Here is a 12,384-nt window from a genome sequence, read left to right as displayed (position 1 = left end):
TGCGGGGCTGGAGCGAGAACAGGTCCTGTTGCCGCTCCCGGTCCCTCGGAAGCCGGGAGCGGGGGAGACCGAACGGTCAGTGCCAAAACAAAGGGAGAAACAATCGCAGTTAAAGGCAAGTCTGATGAGCCCAATACAGATAACTCCTCTGAACAGGAGAGACAAGGTCAGATTACATTTCCTAGTGATCAAGTGGTTCAGGGCTCTCACTGCTGTGACCGAGGTTCGATTCCCAGACAGGGAACCATGACTACACTGACCAAGGAACTCGAGTGGATTACTGTTTTGGGTCCGAAATTTGTCTTTTCCTATACCCCTACTCCTGTGCACAAAAATAGTCAAAAGCTCTTTGCTTTTGAGAGGAGAGACACTGAGACAGGAAAGAAGATCCAGCTCACCTGGAAATCTGAAAGCCAGCTGGCAAAAGAACTGGAGAACTGGAAAAGGCTACTGGTAAAACCTTTTTATGGGACCCTTAAGGCAGCCGAAAAGAGAACCATCTTACTGTCCATAGAGAGTACAAGGGCTGCATTTAAACACCCGGGGCAGCTGGAGCTGCCGGACTTTAGTAAGCCTTTTGAACTTTTTCCATATGAGTGACAGAGTTGCTCTTGGGGTACTGGCACAGCACTTTGGAGACCATCGAAGAGCTGTGGCCTATTTTTCAAAACTAGACAATGGGTGGCCTGGGTGTTTGAGGGCTGTGACAGCAACTGTCATCCTGATACCGGAGGCCCATAAATTCACCCCTGGGCAGGACATTGTCATGTATGTACCCCATGCAGTGGTGTTCGTGCTGGAGCAAAAGGGGGGACACTGGCTATCCCCTGGCAGAATGCTTAACTACTAATCTGTGTTGTTGGAACAGGATGATGTTACCCTGAAAACAACATCTGTCATAAACCCTGCAATGTTTTTGTTACCCCATTATTTGATAATATGCCTAAGAATGACTGTTTGCAGACAATAGAGGAGACTTATTCCAGCAGACCAGACCTGAAGGACATGCCTCTGGAAGAATCAAGACTGGGAACTATTTCCTGATGGAAGCAGTTTCACGAGGAATGGCAAGAGGATGACAGGCTAYRCRGTAACCACCAYGGATAAGGTAATTGAGGCAAAAGCCTTGATTTCAGATGTGTCATCACAGAAAGTTGAACTGATTGCACTGACGAGAGCTCTAGAACTGAATGAGGGAAAGAAGGTGGACATATGGACTGATGTGCTTAGCATTGTTCATGCCCACAGAACTATTTGGAAAGAACGTGGCCTGCTGACTGTTCAAGGTGATGAAATTAAGCATGCAGAACAGATCCTTGCACTCCTGCAGAATATCCGGAAGACTACAGATGTAACTGTCATGCACTGCAGAAGTCATCAAAAAGGCAAAACAACCCCTGAATTGAGAAATTACCTTTTTTGGCAAAGCAACAGAAAGGGGTACAGGAAAAGACAAACTTGCAGCAGTACCACAGAAGGAGGTAGATTTGACAGGGTTTACTCCAAAATATCATCGGGGGATCAAAAATTGATTAAGGCTCTTAAAGCTGAAATTAAGGGAGGTGAGTGGGCTGTTACCCCAACAGGACAGGTTGTACTTCCACCCCCGCTTCTTCGAGAAATAGCCCAGAGGGAGCATGAGGGTACCCACTGGGGAACAGAAAATCTTTTAAAACATCTGAAGAAGGTAGTGGCTGGGAGAGGGATGACTGATATTGTACAACCTATAGCAAGCAAGCATGAGACCTGTTGTAGAAACAATCCTGACACGAGCAAGGGAGTTGTGTTAGGGGTGACGAAGGCAAGAGATCTCCCRGGAGACTACTGGCAAATAGATTTTGCTGAAATGCCTCGCAAGGAGGGATACAAATATGTACTGGTACTGGTTGACACCTTCAGTGGATGGCCTGACGCTTACCCCTGTCTCACCAACACAGCAAAAGAGGTAGTAAAAGCCTTGCTCAACCACATAATTCCAAGATTTGGGGTTCCTCTGGGAATATCAGATAGAGGACCACATTTCACTGCAACCGTGGTCGGGGAAGTTGGCAGGATTCTGGGACTTACTTGGGACCTACTTATTTCATACAGGCCCCAAGCAGGTGGCAAAGCTGAGCGTATGAATAGAGCCCTCAAAACCCAATAAGATCTGTCAAGAAACCTCAATGACTTGGATTCAGGCCTTGCCCATGGCCTTACTGAAAGCTTGCATACAACCAAGGCAGAGGGACAATGAAAGTCCCTATGAAATCATATATGGGAAACAATACCAGGTTCCACATATCTCGGGGAAAACTCATACTGATTTGCAGAAATGCTTAATGGTTTTAAGTTCCAATTTGCAGGAACTCCAGAGAATCGCTGTGTTGTCCACGCCCATAGGACTGGACATGCCTGCTCATCCATTCCAGCCTGGAGACAGGATCTACATCAAGTGGTGAGACAGCAACCTCTCGCAAGCTGAGTGGAAGAGACCGTTCCAAGTTTTGCTGCCCACCCTCACTACGGTCAATGTTGCTGAGAAAGGACCTTAGACTCATTACTCCAGAGTCAAGAAACCATCGAAGAACCAGAAACTGATGCAAATCAAGCTGATGTGGTTTAAACTGTTTTTTACATGTCTGTTGTCTGCCCAACTGGTACCATGATTCAGGATTCGGCCCATTAATTGYCATTGTGTCCGAATTCGGCCACAATTCGGACCATTGTGATGGTCCAAAATAAATCCAGAGCTCTTGACAGGAGCAATTACTGGATCTGTAYCCAATTATCTCCTCTAGATGGGGGTGGTAACTRGCCATTGATTGGTATGAAAATTGGGAAGGGACTCAAATTCTACATGAAGTAGTTTCCAAAACCGTGTTTTCATGGTTACCAGACTGAGCTTAAGTAAAAGAAGTGTCTTTGATAGTTGTAGTTGTGGTTAGTGTAGTGTAGAGACTAGACAAGTGGAGTCTTGTTAGTCTCTAAAAAAGGGGGGAATGATCCCTGATGATTTTTGCTCTTCCTTTTTACGCTTTCTGTACCCTCTATGCATCCGCCTGTACYTCTTAGTCCACATGCTTGTAATTCCTGAAGCCTGATATTCCAGCTTAGTTTAGGARTTCTGCAGAGCAGAGACACCAAACATCGTGAGGAAGGAGTCAGTGTGCCCTGTGCTATCYTAAACCCRAGGCTCCAGCCTTGGGTGAAGTCTTCTCTCTGGAACATCTTGTGTAAACTGGGCTCTGGCTTCATCCGGGGCAGGGGGTTTCATTTGAATAGGGGGACATTACTGCATTTRTWAAGTTTCTTATTGGGGAATCCTAGATAGATATGCTAAATCCTGAAACCTATAAAACTTGTATCCATGCTATACACGGGTGTGCATTCTGCCATCAAGTGGTGCACCTGGGATCCCAAATACTGAGGTAAAACCCATTTTATCCCCTTAACCATGTCTGTGTCATTATGAAAACTGGCCTTTCAAGGCAGCAACCAAATCCACACAGTCCAAAAAACAGGTTTTCCCTGGCCTCTACCTGGCTAGAGACAGGGCCCCTMTAGCCTTGGGAGGCATAYATGTTAGAAGTCCCTACAAAGGGATCAGACATGTCAATTGGAGTTGCTTTCTTCCTGGTGGACCTTCCTCTCTGAGTCTTGCACTCCTTCAATTCATGCACTCCTCGTGCCAGAACAGCAGTGGGTTGTCCATCCCATCTCCTCATATTTTCTCCACTATCACACAGGAAATATCATGGCTCACTTCACGGGGTGTACCTGCTTCCCCTAGCTGGGAAATGTCTGTGTCAGGTAACAGAACCTCTGATCTGTACTGCCAGATTTGGAAAAGGCCCTCTTTAATCTCCTTGCTGAGTTTCTCACTGAGTTTCTCATGATTCTCACTGAATTTCTGCTGATTCTCATGGAGTTTCTCGTGACTCTCACTGAGTTTCTGCCGATATGTCTCCACAGTTGAGATTCTTGCATTTATTGGGCCATGCACAGCATCTGCATATGCACGGAGATTCCCTGACATGTCACGCACGGTCTCATGCCAATCACCTTGCTTCATCATTACTAAAGCTGAAGCATAATCTGTTGGCCCAAGTTGTACAAGTTTTCGCCACTGGTGTACATGTACTGGTGTACATTCTAGGTCATCTGGATCCCTATGGGGGTTTGCTGGGTCCTCTGGGAAAACAATTGCTACTACTGCTATTTCCCTCAAGCATTGAATCCCTTGCTCTATGGTCTTCCACAGGAGTTGCTGAATATAGAGATCCTCTGTGCACAGGTATCTTTCTCTCACGCTGTTCAAGACTCACCTCCAAAGACTGAGAGAATTGGCTCCAATCTTCACCCCTTGGTTGAAGGCCGAATCTTGTGACAGGTTTCCCAAATGCCTTGCCTCAACGCCATCCATTATTGTAGTGTCGCCTGCAGCATCACAAAGACAGACTAACCAGCTAATTACAGATTCATTCTTTTGTTGAACATAAACTTTTCTTAGGCCATGCAGGTCTCTCACGATCATGGACKCAATAATGGTTTCTGAYTCTGAGTCAGTTGYTGGCCTTGAGGGTCCTTCYCCTCYATCATCATCATCTGCTGGGCGATCGGTTTTGAATTTGTGCTTCATGCTTCTTGTGATGGGAGCCACTGCCATTGACTTAGGATCCCTGTCTGGTTTGGCTGCAGCTTGAGGGACTGGGGTGTCTGCTGATTTATCTCTGTCTGGTTTGGCTGCAGCCTGAGTGACTGGGGTGTCCACTAATTTACCTTGCTGCACTCTAGTATCTACTACTGTACGATAAACATATGCCAGGGTCCAACCCATTGCATTAGAGTTGTCACTGTACTTTTCTTTCAGATACTTTACCAGCTCAGTGTGTTCCTGAATAAGTTCAGCAGGAAATTCCCAGGTTATTGGATCACAAAACAATTTTTTCAGGAGTTGACCCATATCCTTCCATTTCCCACCCCACTCAGAATCTTCCATCTCTGGGTCAGGTGTCTGCTCTAGCTCAGCCCCATTCTACGTCTCAGTCCTAATTCTATATAAACTGAAAGCCATATAGGAAAACCCTATTACATTCATTACCAGAAAACTGGTGTCTTTAGCATCCAGGGGAAACTGAACATTCTCAAAAGGTGATGTACCAGATTTAAAGGGGAAGAAAGAAGTGGAGAACAGGCAGTTTCATTCTCCCCCTCCCCTCCAACAGATTGGGTAATAATACTAACAAAACCCCAAAACAGGCCACTGAAACTAGGAGGGGCAAACAACAAAGCATACACATTTCTAACAGTTTCCAGTGCCTCTGTTACCTTTGTATAGATCTTCCATAGCACACAAACCCCTACAGCAAACCGGAATTGTATCCCTGATCTGTAAAACATATACATCAGGGAMAAAATTGACCCTATCTGCTGACAGGGAAACATGCCAAAATACCAAAGAGACAGTATCACATCGAACAACATGGTGATTACTGACTGCTATGCCCCAGTACAAAGTATTTAAAAAGCAGATTGTTTTCTTTTGACTTTCCCAGCCAACGCACCAGAAATATCATGGTTTGAATGAATTTAATGGGGGTGAACACTCCCAAATTCCAGCAAACCCCGCCTCCTTTCCCCACCCAGGTCCTAGAGAAAAACTTTTCCACAGAGAGGAAAGTGAAAAGAAAAAAAAMCCTTTATTTAACAAAAYAACAACAACAACAAAATAATATGCCCACAAAAAAGAGAAGGGGGAAAAAAATTATAAAACAAACAAAACCTGTGGGACCAGCTGTTGGATCTTAAAGTCTTTCTCTTCCCTCCTGGGAGTAGCTTCCCCTCCAGGGCCCCCAGAGGGATTGGAAAGAGTCGCTCCAGTGGTTCACTGGAGGATCTTTCTTGCCTATCGTGCCACGGGAATCCTCTAATTCTCAGATGATGAAGGAAAAGAGTCAAAAAACAAGTCCAAAGAAAGGGGGGGGGGAAAAAAAGGAGCAGTCCAGAGTGCAGGCAGCTTCTTCCCCGCCGCTGAGCTCGAGACTCCTCCAGGAATGTGTGTGACTTGTACCTCTCCCTGCCACTGTCCTTGAAGGGAGGAACATCACAAAACAAACCAGAGCAGTCTCAACTGATGTATAGTTACAGAAGGGTTGTTTACCTTTCCTCTAACATAAGCAGATGATAGGAATACAAATACTCAGCTACCCTAGGACACCCATTCCTCCAGGCTGACCTTGGCTAAATCTCTCTGAGTGGCAGCNCTAATTCTCAGATGATGAAGGAAAAGAGTCAAAAAACAAGTCCAAAGAAAGGGGGGGAAAAAAAAAGGAGCAGTCCAGAGAGCAGGCAGCTTCTTCCCCACCGCTGAGCTCGAGACTCCTCCAGGAATGTGTGTGACTTGTACCTTTCCCTCCCACTGTCCTTGAAGGGAGGAACATCACAAAACAAACCAGAGCAGTCTCAACTGATGTATAGTTACAGAAGAGTTGTTTACCTTTCCTCTACCATAAGCAGATGATAGGAATACAAATACTCAGCTACCCTAGGACACCCATTCCTCCAGGCTGACCTTGGCTAAATCTCTCTGAGTGGCAGCATAATCATAGAATCATAGAACCATTAAGGCTGGAAAAGACCTCCAAGATCATGAAGCCCAGCCTGTGATGAAACATCGCCATGTGAGCTAAACCATGACACTAAGTGTCGTGTCCAGCCCTTTCCTGAGCACCTCCAAGGATGGTGACTCCACCACTTCTCTGGGCMGTCTGCTCCAGTGTTAGCAATTCTTTTGGTGAAAAAGTTCTTCCTTTCTTCAGTCCAAACTGAACTTCCTCTGGCGCACCTTGAGGCCATTTCTTCTTATCCTGTCACTTGTTTCCTGGCAGAAGAAACCAACCTCTACCTGGTCCCACCCTCCTTTCAGGCAGTTGTAGAGAGTGATCAGGTACCCACTGAGCCTCCTTTTCTCCAAGCTAAACACCCCCAGCTCCCTCAGCCCCTCTCACAGGACTCACTCTCTCACATTTCTCTGCTCTGTTTCCCTTCTCTGGACTCTCTCCAGCYCCTTAATGTCCTTCTTTCAATGAGGGGTCCAAAACTGGGCACAGGATTGGAGGTGTGGCCTCACCAGTGCCCAGGAGACGGGGACAGTCACTGCCCTGGTCCTGCTGGCCACAATATAATGACAGATCACTTCAGTGTCTTGACAAGTGCCCTCTATTGCCTCCTCCAGGTAACTGGTTAACAATGTTTAACAAGCCAGGTCCCACAAGGCCACCTGGTATCCCAGTTCCTGCTCTGTGGGTACATCACAACACATTAACCTCTGATCATCCAGACAGGTTTTTGCTTTTACTCTTCAACACAGCTGAGTAGGAAGAGCATGGTAAATTTGAAAAGCTGTTCTCTGCTGGCAGTACTAATTTCTCCTCTCTTCACGAATTTTGTTCTCAGTAACTATTTAGCAGCATGCCAACCATAGTCTGTGAGATCAGTTTCTTGCTCTTGAAGAGCATGGACCTGAGAAAGCTTCAGGAAGAATAAAACAGAACCTCTGAAGTGGTTTCCATAATCATTTGGACAGATGGAAGTGTCCTCAGGTCCCATCCATGGCTGCAGAGCAAAAGAACAAGCCACTGAGAGAAAGAATGCTCTCCCCTTGGAGCGCCTGGCAGGAGGTCCTCAGAAGAAAACTGGGAGGGGAAGACTCATTCAGCCTGCTGACTTACTCAGATATCCAAGGGGGTTTTCCTCCCAGAGGGACTTGGCTCTGGCCTTGAAAAGGACAGAGATATCCTGCATTCAGGAAAGGGACAACATCTTKCAGTGGGAAACTTCCATCAGAGCTCTCACCATGATTGATATGGGGACAAAATGCAAAAATAAGCAATGACTGGAGTCAACAGAAAACTTTCTATCAGCTGCTGTGGGAACAAGACGAGGCCACACTTCTCAGTACCTTTTGCTTTTTCCTGCTCCTCTCTATTGGCAGTCCTTGGAGACCAGCCAAGTCTGCTTCCTGTGCTCCTCATTTTTCAGCATGCACCTAAAAATCAATAGCCTTGCACTGGCCGCTTCTGTTAGTGCATTATCATTTCCTGCAACAAGGATAGCTTGACAAATCAAGTCTCGGCTAATTAAAGATTGTAAAACAGTTGTGTTGACAACTGRGTCTCCAGCACTCTGTTGGCCATTCCAAACAATTTCTTCTGGAGGAGACGCCAAAAGATCTTGGCTCCTTCATGAGTCCTTTTGCAGCTGCTGTTCCTGTGTGGGGCTCAGGTAGGACTCTGTCCCCCATCCATGAAGAATTACTTTTATTTTAAGGATGCAAATATCATCCAGGTTCAATGGGCTGTGAGTGCTTTGCATCACTGCTAACACAAAGGCAGGGAAGGCTCCATCCACATGCAAATTCCCCATGTGTTGATGCTGCAAGCTGCCTCCTACCATGGCACACATGGTCCTTCATGTAAATGAGAATCAGCCTTTCTGATTTCCACAATGTTTTCAGCAGAATGGGTGCCTGCTGACAGAACAACATGAAGCTGCCAAATGGCTCCCAATGGTTGACCAAAGCAGCCTAGTCACAACTCGGAGTCTTTGAAGGGAAGGAAAGGAAACTGCAGCAATTTTCAGTTTGCTGATAAATCCCAGGGTAGTCTGGGCAGAGGAAGACTGAGCAAAATCTGTCTGTCAGCTGTAGCTCTCAGACAGTCCAACAGGCCACTGAGGCTTGACAGATTTAACAGGCCAGTTTGCACAGCTGCATCATGTAACACACGAGCTTCGAGTATTCACAGAAGGTGGATCCTCCGGTTTCCAGACGGCTGCAAAAAAGCACTGAGGGAATGAAGCAAAATAAGGCCAAGTCAGTACAAGCTCCTTTCCCGTCTGCCCTTTCCCTAATAGGAATATTATAACAGCTTAGAGGTGAATTCACATGCTCACAGAAAATCTCTCTTCCCTCCTTCTCTAGACATGGTGAGTGCAACCCTGCAGCTTGGCATAAATGAAATGCAAAAAGCCCAAAAGAGAGGATGTGCTGGAAGAGAAATCAAAGATCCTGCCTGTGAAACAGCTGCTGGTGAAAGCAGATAACCCTCTGGTTCGGTCCCCAGTGTTCCAATATGTTAATTTACACCAGCCCAAACTCAGCCATCAAATGGTGCACCTGCCCACCAGCGCACCTTCCCATCTATATTCTAAAGCCATTTCTACATGGTCTTAGGGTACAGCAGCCACATTTCCCCCCTCCCTGGGTGATTTGTGAGATGCAGCTCTGGGCTGCTTCTGCTGAACCTTCCCTGCAACAGCTTAGTGATGACTGCATAAGCAGAGCAGCTATTGCTCTGCACAAAACTGCATCATGAAGATGCCAGCCTCGCAGGAGGAAAGGAGCTTGATTCCTGCTGCTGCAGCTCGGCAAACCAAATGCTGTAGTTGCCACATTAAAAAAAAAAAAAAAGTAAATACACAGACGACTGGCTCAGGATCTATGCAGAGACACAAAATGGGGGAATTATTATAGAGCTTTCATAAAGAAGCTCAGAGACCTGCCCCTTCATAGTTTCTTGACAGCACCTGCAAACCTGGTAGCCTCATCCAAGTGTGTAATTGAGAGCCAGAGGTGATGACCTCAACCTTTGTCCATGCTTGGACCAGCAGTCCCAAAAGGGAGCAGTGATGGAGTAGCCATAAGAAGGAAATATTTCTCCTCAGCACAGTAGGATTGATGGTCCAGCATTGCCAAGGTGTTGCACCRTACAGACAGGTGATTTTTCATGTTGATCAAGTGAATTCAGTGCTTAACAGAAGTGTAAAGAAAGGACATCGCACAGGAGAAGAAGTTTTTGTTGAATCAGATTCCAACATTGCAGCTGGGGTTTCAGTCTAGAAATGTGGCAAGCCACTATGAGGCCTAGGCCTGGTAAGCGCAGAGAAGACCCGTGAAGGTTCTGGAACAATCTGCACCGTTGGCCACCGTTGGTCAGCAGCCGGCAGGTGCTGTAACTGTTCCAGTAGGGTCTGTCTCGAGTACCCTCGTGGCCGTGAGAAACACCAATGTAACTGTATGGCAAGGGGAGTCAGCACGCGCCTCCTGCAACAGCAGAACTGCCATATAAGGGATTATATGTCATTAGTAGGGGTTTGTGAACGTTAAGTTACCATTATCTCTGTTACAAAAAGCGTTATGTTTAACCGCCGTCACCGTTAGGAACCAGGGGTATAAAAAGCCCCGTACCACACAATAAAGTTGAAGAGATTGCATGTTCAACCACGTCTACGAGGTCRTTTCTGTGTCTCTCCYGTCTCTCAGCAAATGACYGCTCTGACATAGAAATGAATAATAGCATCTATTACAAGCTTCTGCATCTTTAGTGTATCATACACAACCTTTTTTTTTTCCTGTTTTCGGTAGAAAAACACAGTTTTCATTACAAAACTAGGACAAAAGTCAAGCTACTTTTACAGTACTGTAAAGGAGACTTAAAGGGCCTGCTCTGGTAATTGTCATTTGGTGAGATTTTATTTTCACCCTTAAGAAAATATCAGTAATCACAAATACTCTGCTGCAGGAATGGCAGCAGGCACAGGAGGGAAAGTCCTGATCTGCAGGATTTGATTGTCAGATGAAAAGCCACAGCCTCAGCCCCCCATGCCAGTCACTTCTGTGCTTTCTTACAAAACCAGCTCATGTCCCTTGGAGCATTTCTCAACACAAGGCTCTATTCTCCAGTAGAAACTGTACTTCTATAAAGAAACGAGCTGGTGAGATGCAGCTGAAACGGGCTATCGGATGTCGAAATTCAGCACCTGTACCTCAGGGATCGATGCAGCCTCAATATGACAGTCTGCAAAACCCCAAACTGCTGGGCGCAGCATTATTTGCAAGCAGCCTGTCGCTGCTGATGCCGAGACACTGCGGTATCCTGCTTRCCTCCCCAGCTGAATGCACTCAGCTTTTTCTTCCTCCATTGCCGTGCTACCTCTCTCCTCGGAAGCTGACATCTCTGACAGCAATGCTGTTTCAGGGGAGTTGAACCTACTATCTCTTTCTCATTCCACAAATACTTCATTTCAGCTTTGGCTCACAACCCTTTTGACTTATCAGACCTGACGATACAATTAGGGATGCCCACGTTCCTAATTTAAACCTCCTTACTCAGGTGAGCAGGGYGGAGGCGGCTCCACCACGCAGCTGCCGAGCTCCTGCTCCCTCCTCCCRACAGGACTGGGGCTGCTGAGGCTCTCTGGCCCCACACAGGGCCGGAAGCTCTGGAGGGCTATCAAGTTCTCTTGTCTTCTCACTCAGAAGATAATAAACTTCAGTCTGGGATTTTGCAAATCCCACGGGCTACCTTCAAAGAAACATCTGGCGAGTCAGGGAGAATTTATCGCAGGGGGTAGGGACTGAATCACTCACATTCAAATACCTCTCAGTATCTGAAAAGGTGAGTTGCCGAATGCCAATTATGTCATGCCCTCAGAAGCTTCATATCTCCAGGTTCTCGTGTTTGCCCTAACCCACCGAAAATGCCTTTTGTCTCCATTTTTCATTTTTTCACCTGAGAAAAGGAGAGGTGTCTCTCCAGGTTTTGGAATCAGCCTGCAGGGAGGAACCAGTCAGGTTTTCCCTGACAGCAGCGACATTTCAGTCTCAGGAGGATGCTGGGAGTCTCCATGTTTGCTATCTGCGGCCTCTTGGAGTACAGGGGAATACCTACACCTGCCCTCCAGGCAGCAAATTCCAGCAGAACTGTTACCAGATCAGACTAACAGCTGCACGCTGGCTCCCCTTTCCAGGAAAAAGGAGCAAAGTTCTTTACTAAATCAAAGGGAAACTGAGTTAAAGATGTAGACACCACAACACCGACCCAAMTTCTTTAAGACCAGGCTTCCCCCAGCCGCCCATGAACTTGTGCCTGCAAGCAAGTCTTGCCACAGACGGGCGCTCCCACCCATGCACAGCCCTACAGCACCCATAACCCAGCCCGCCTCAAAGGCAGGGTGGGCGTTTGGCACGAACACAGGCAGCAAGCCACCGCACCTTCAAGCTGCCTTAATCTCCACAGAGGCTTCTCAGTGCCTGGCTGCATTCTCCGGGGCTTAACCATTAACTTTGGGGTGAAAAAGAAGAGCCAGGCACACATACGGTATCCAACACTAGGCAGAAGAAACTGTGTCTTTGAAGGTGAAACCCYCATGAAGCCCAGGGGGAGGCAGCGGGGCCAAGGAGGCAAAGGAAATCAACAGGCTCAGCCGCAGTGCCCTGCAAGACCTTCTAGAAGCTCAAGTACCCCCATCCCGCGGGTGGCAGCACACTGCCAGGGAGTTCATGGGATCATTTAATTCCCGAGGAGTCACTGGCTCAGGCAGGGGTGCTGCACCTGGACATAA

Source organism: Malurus melanocephalus, unplaced genomic scaffold (assembly GCF_030028575.1).
Source record: "Malurus melanocephalus ecotype Western Australia unplaced genomic scaffold, MMel_1.1 scaffold_70, whole genome shotgun sequence".
NCBI classification, from domain to species: Eukaryota; Metazoa; Chordata; class Aves; order Passeriformes; family Maluridae; genus Malurus; species Malurus melanocephalus.
The sequence above is the reverse complement of the archived record's forward strand: the minus strand, read 5'-3'. Positions refer to the sequence as shown.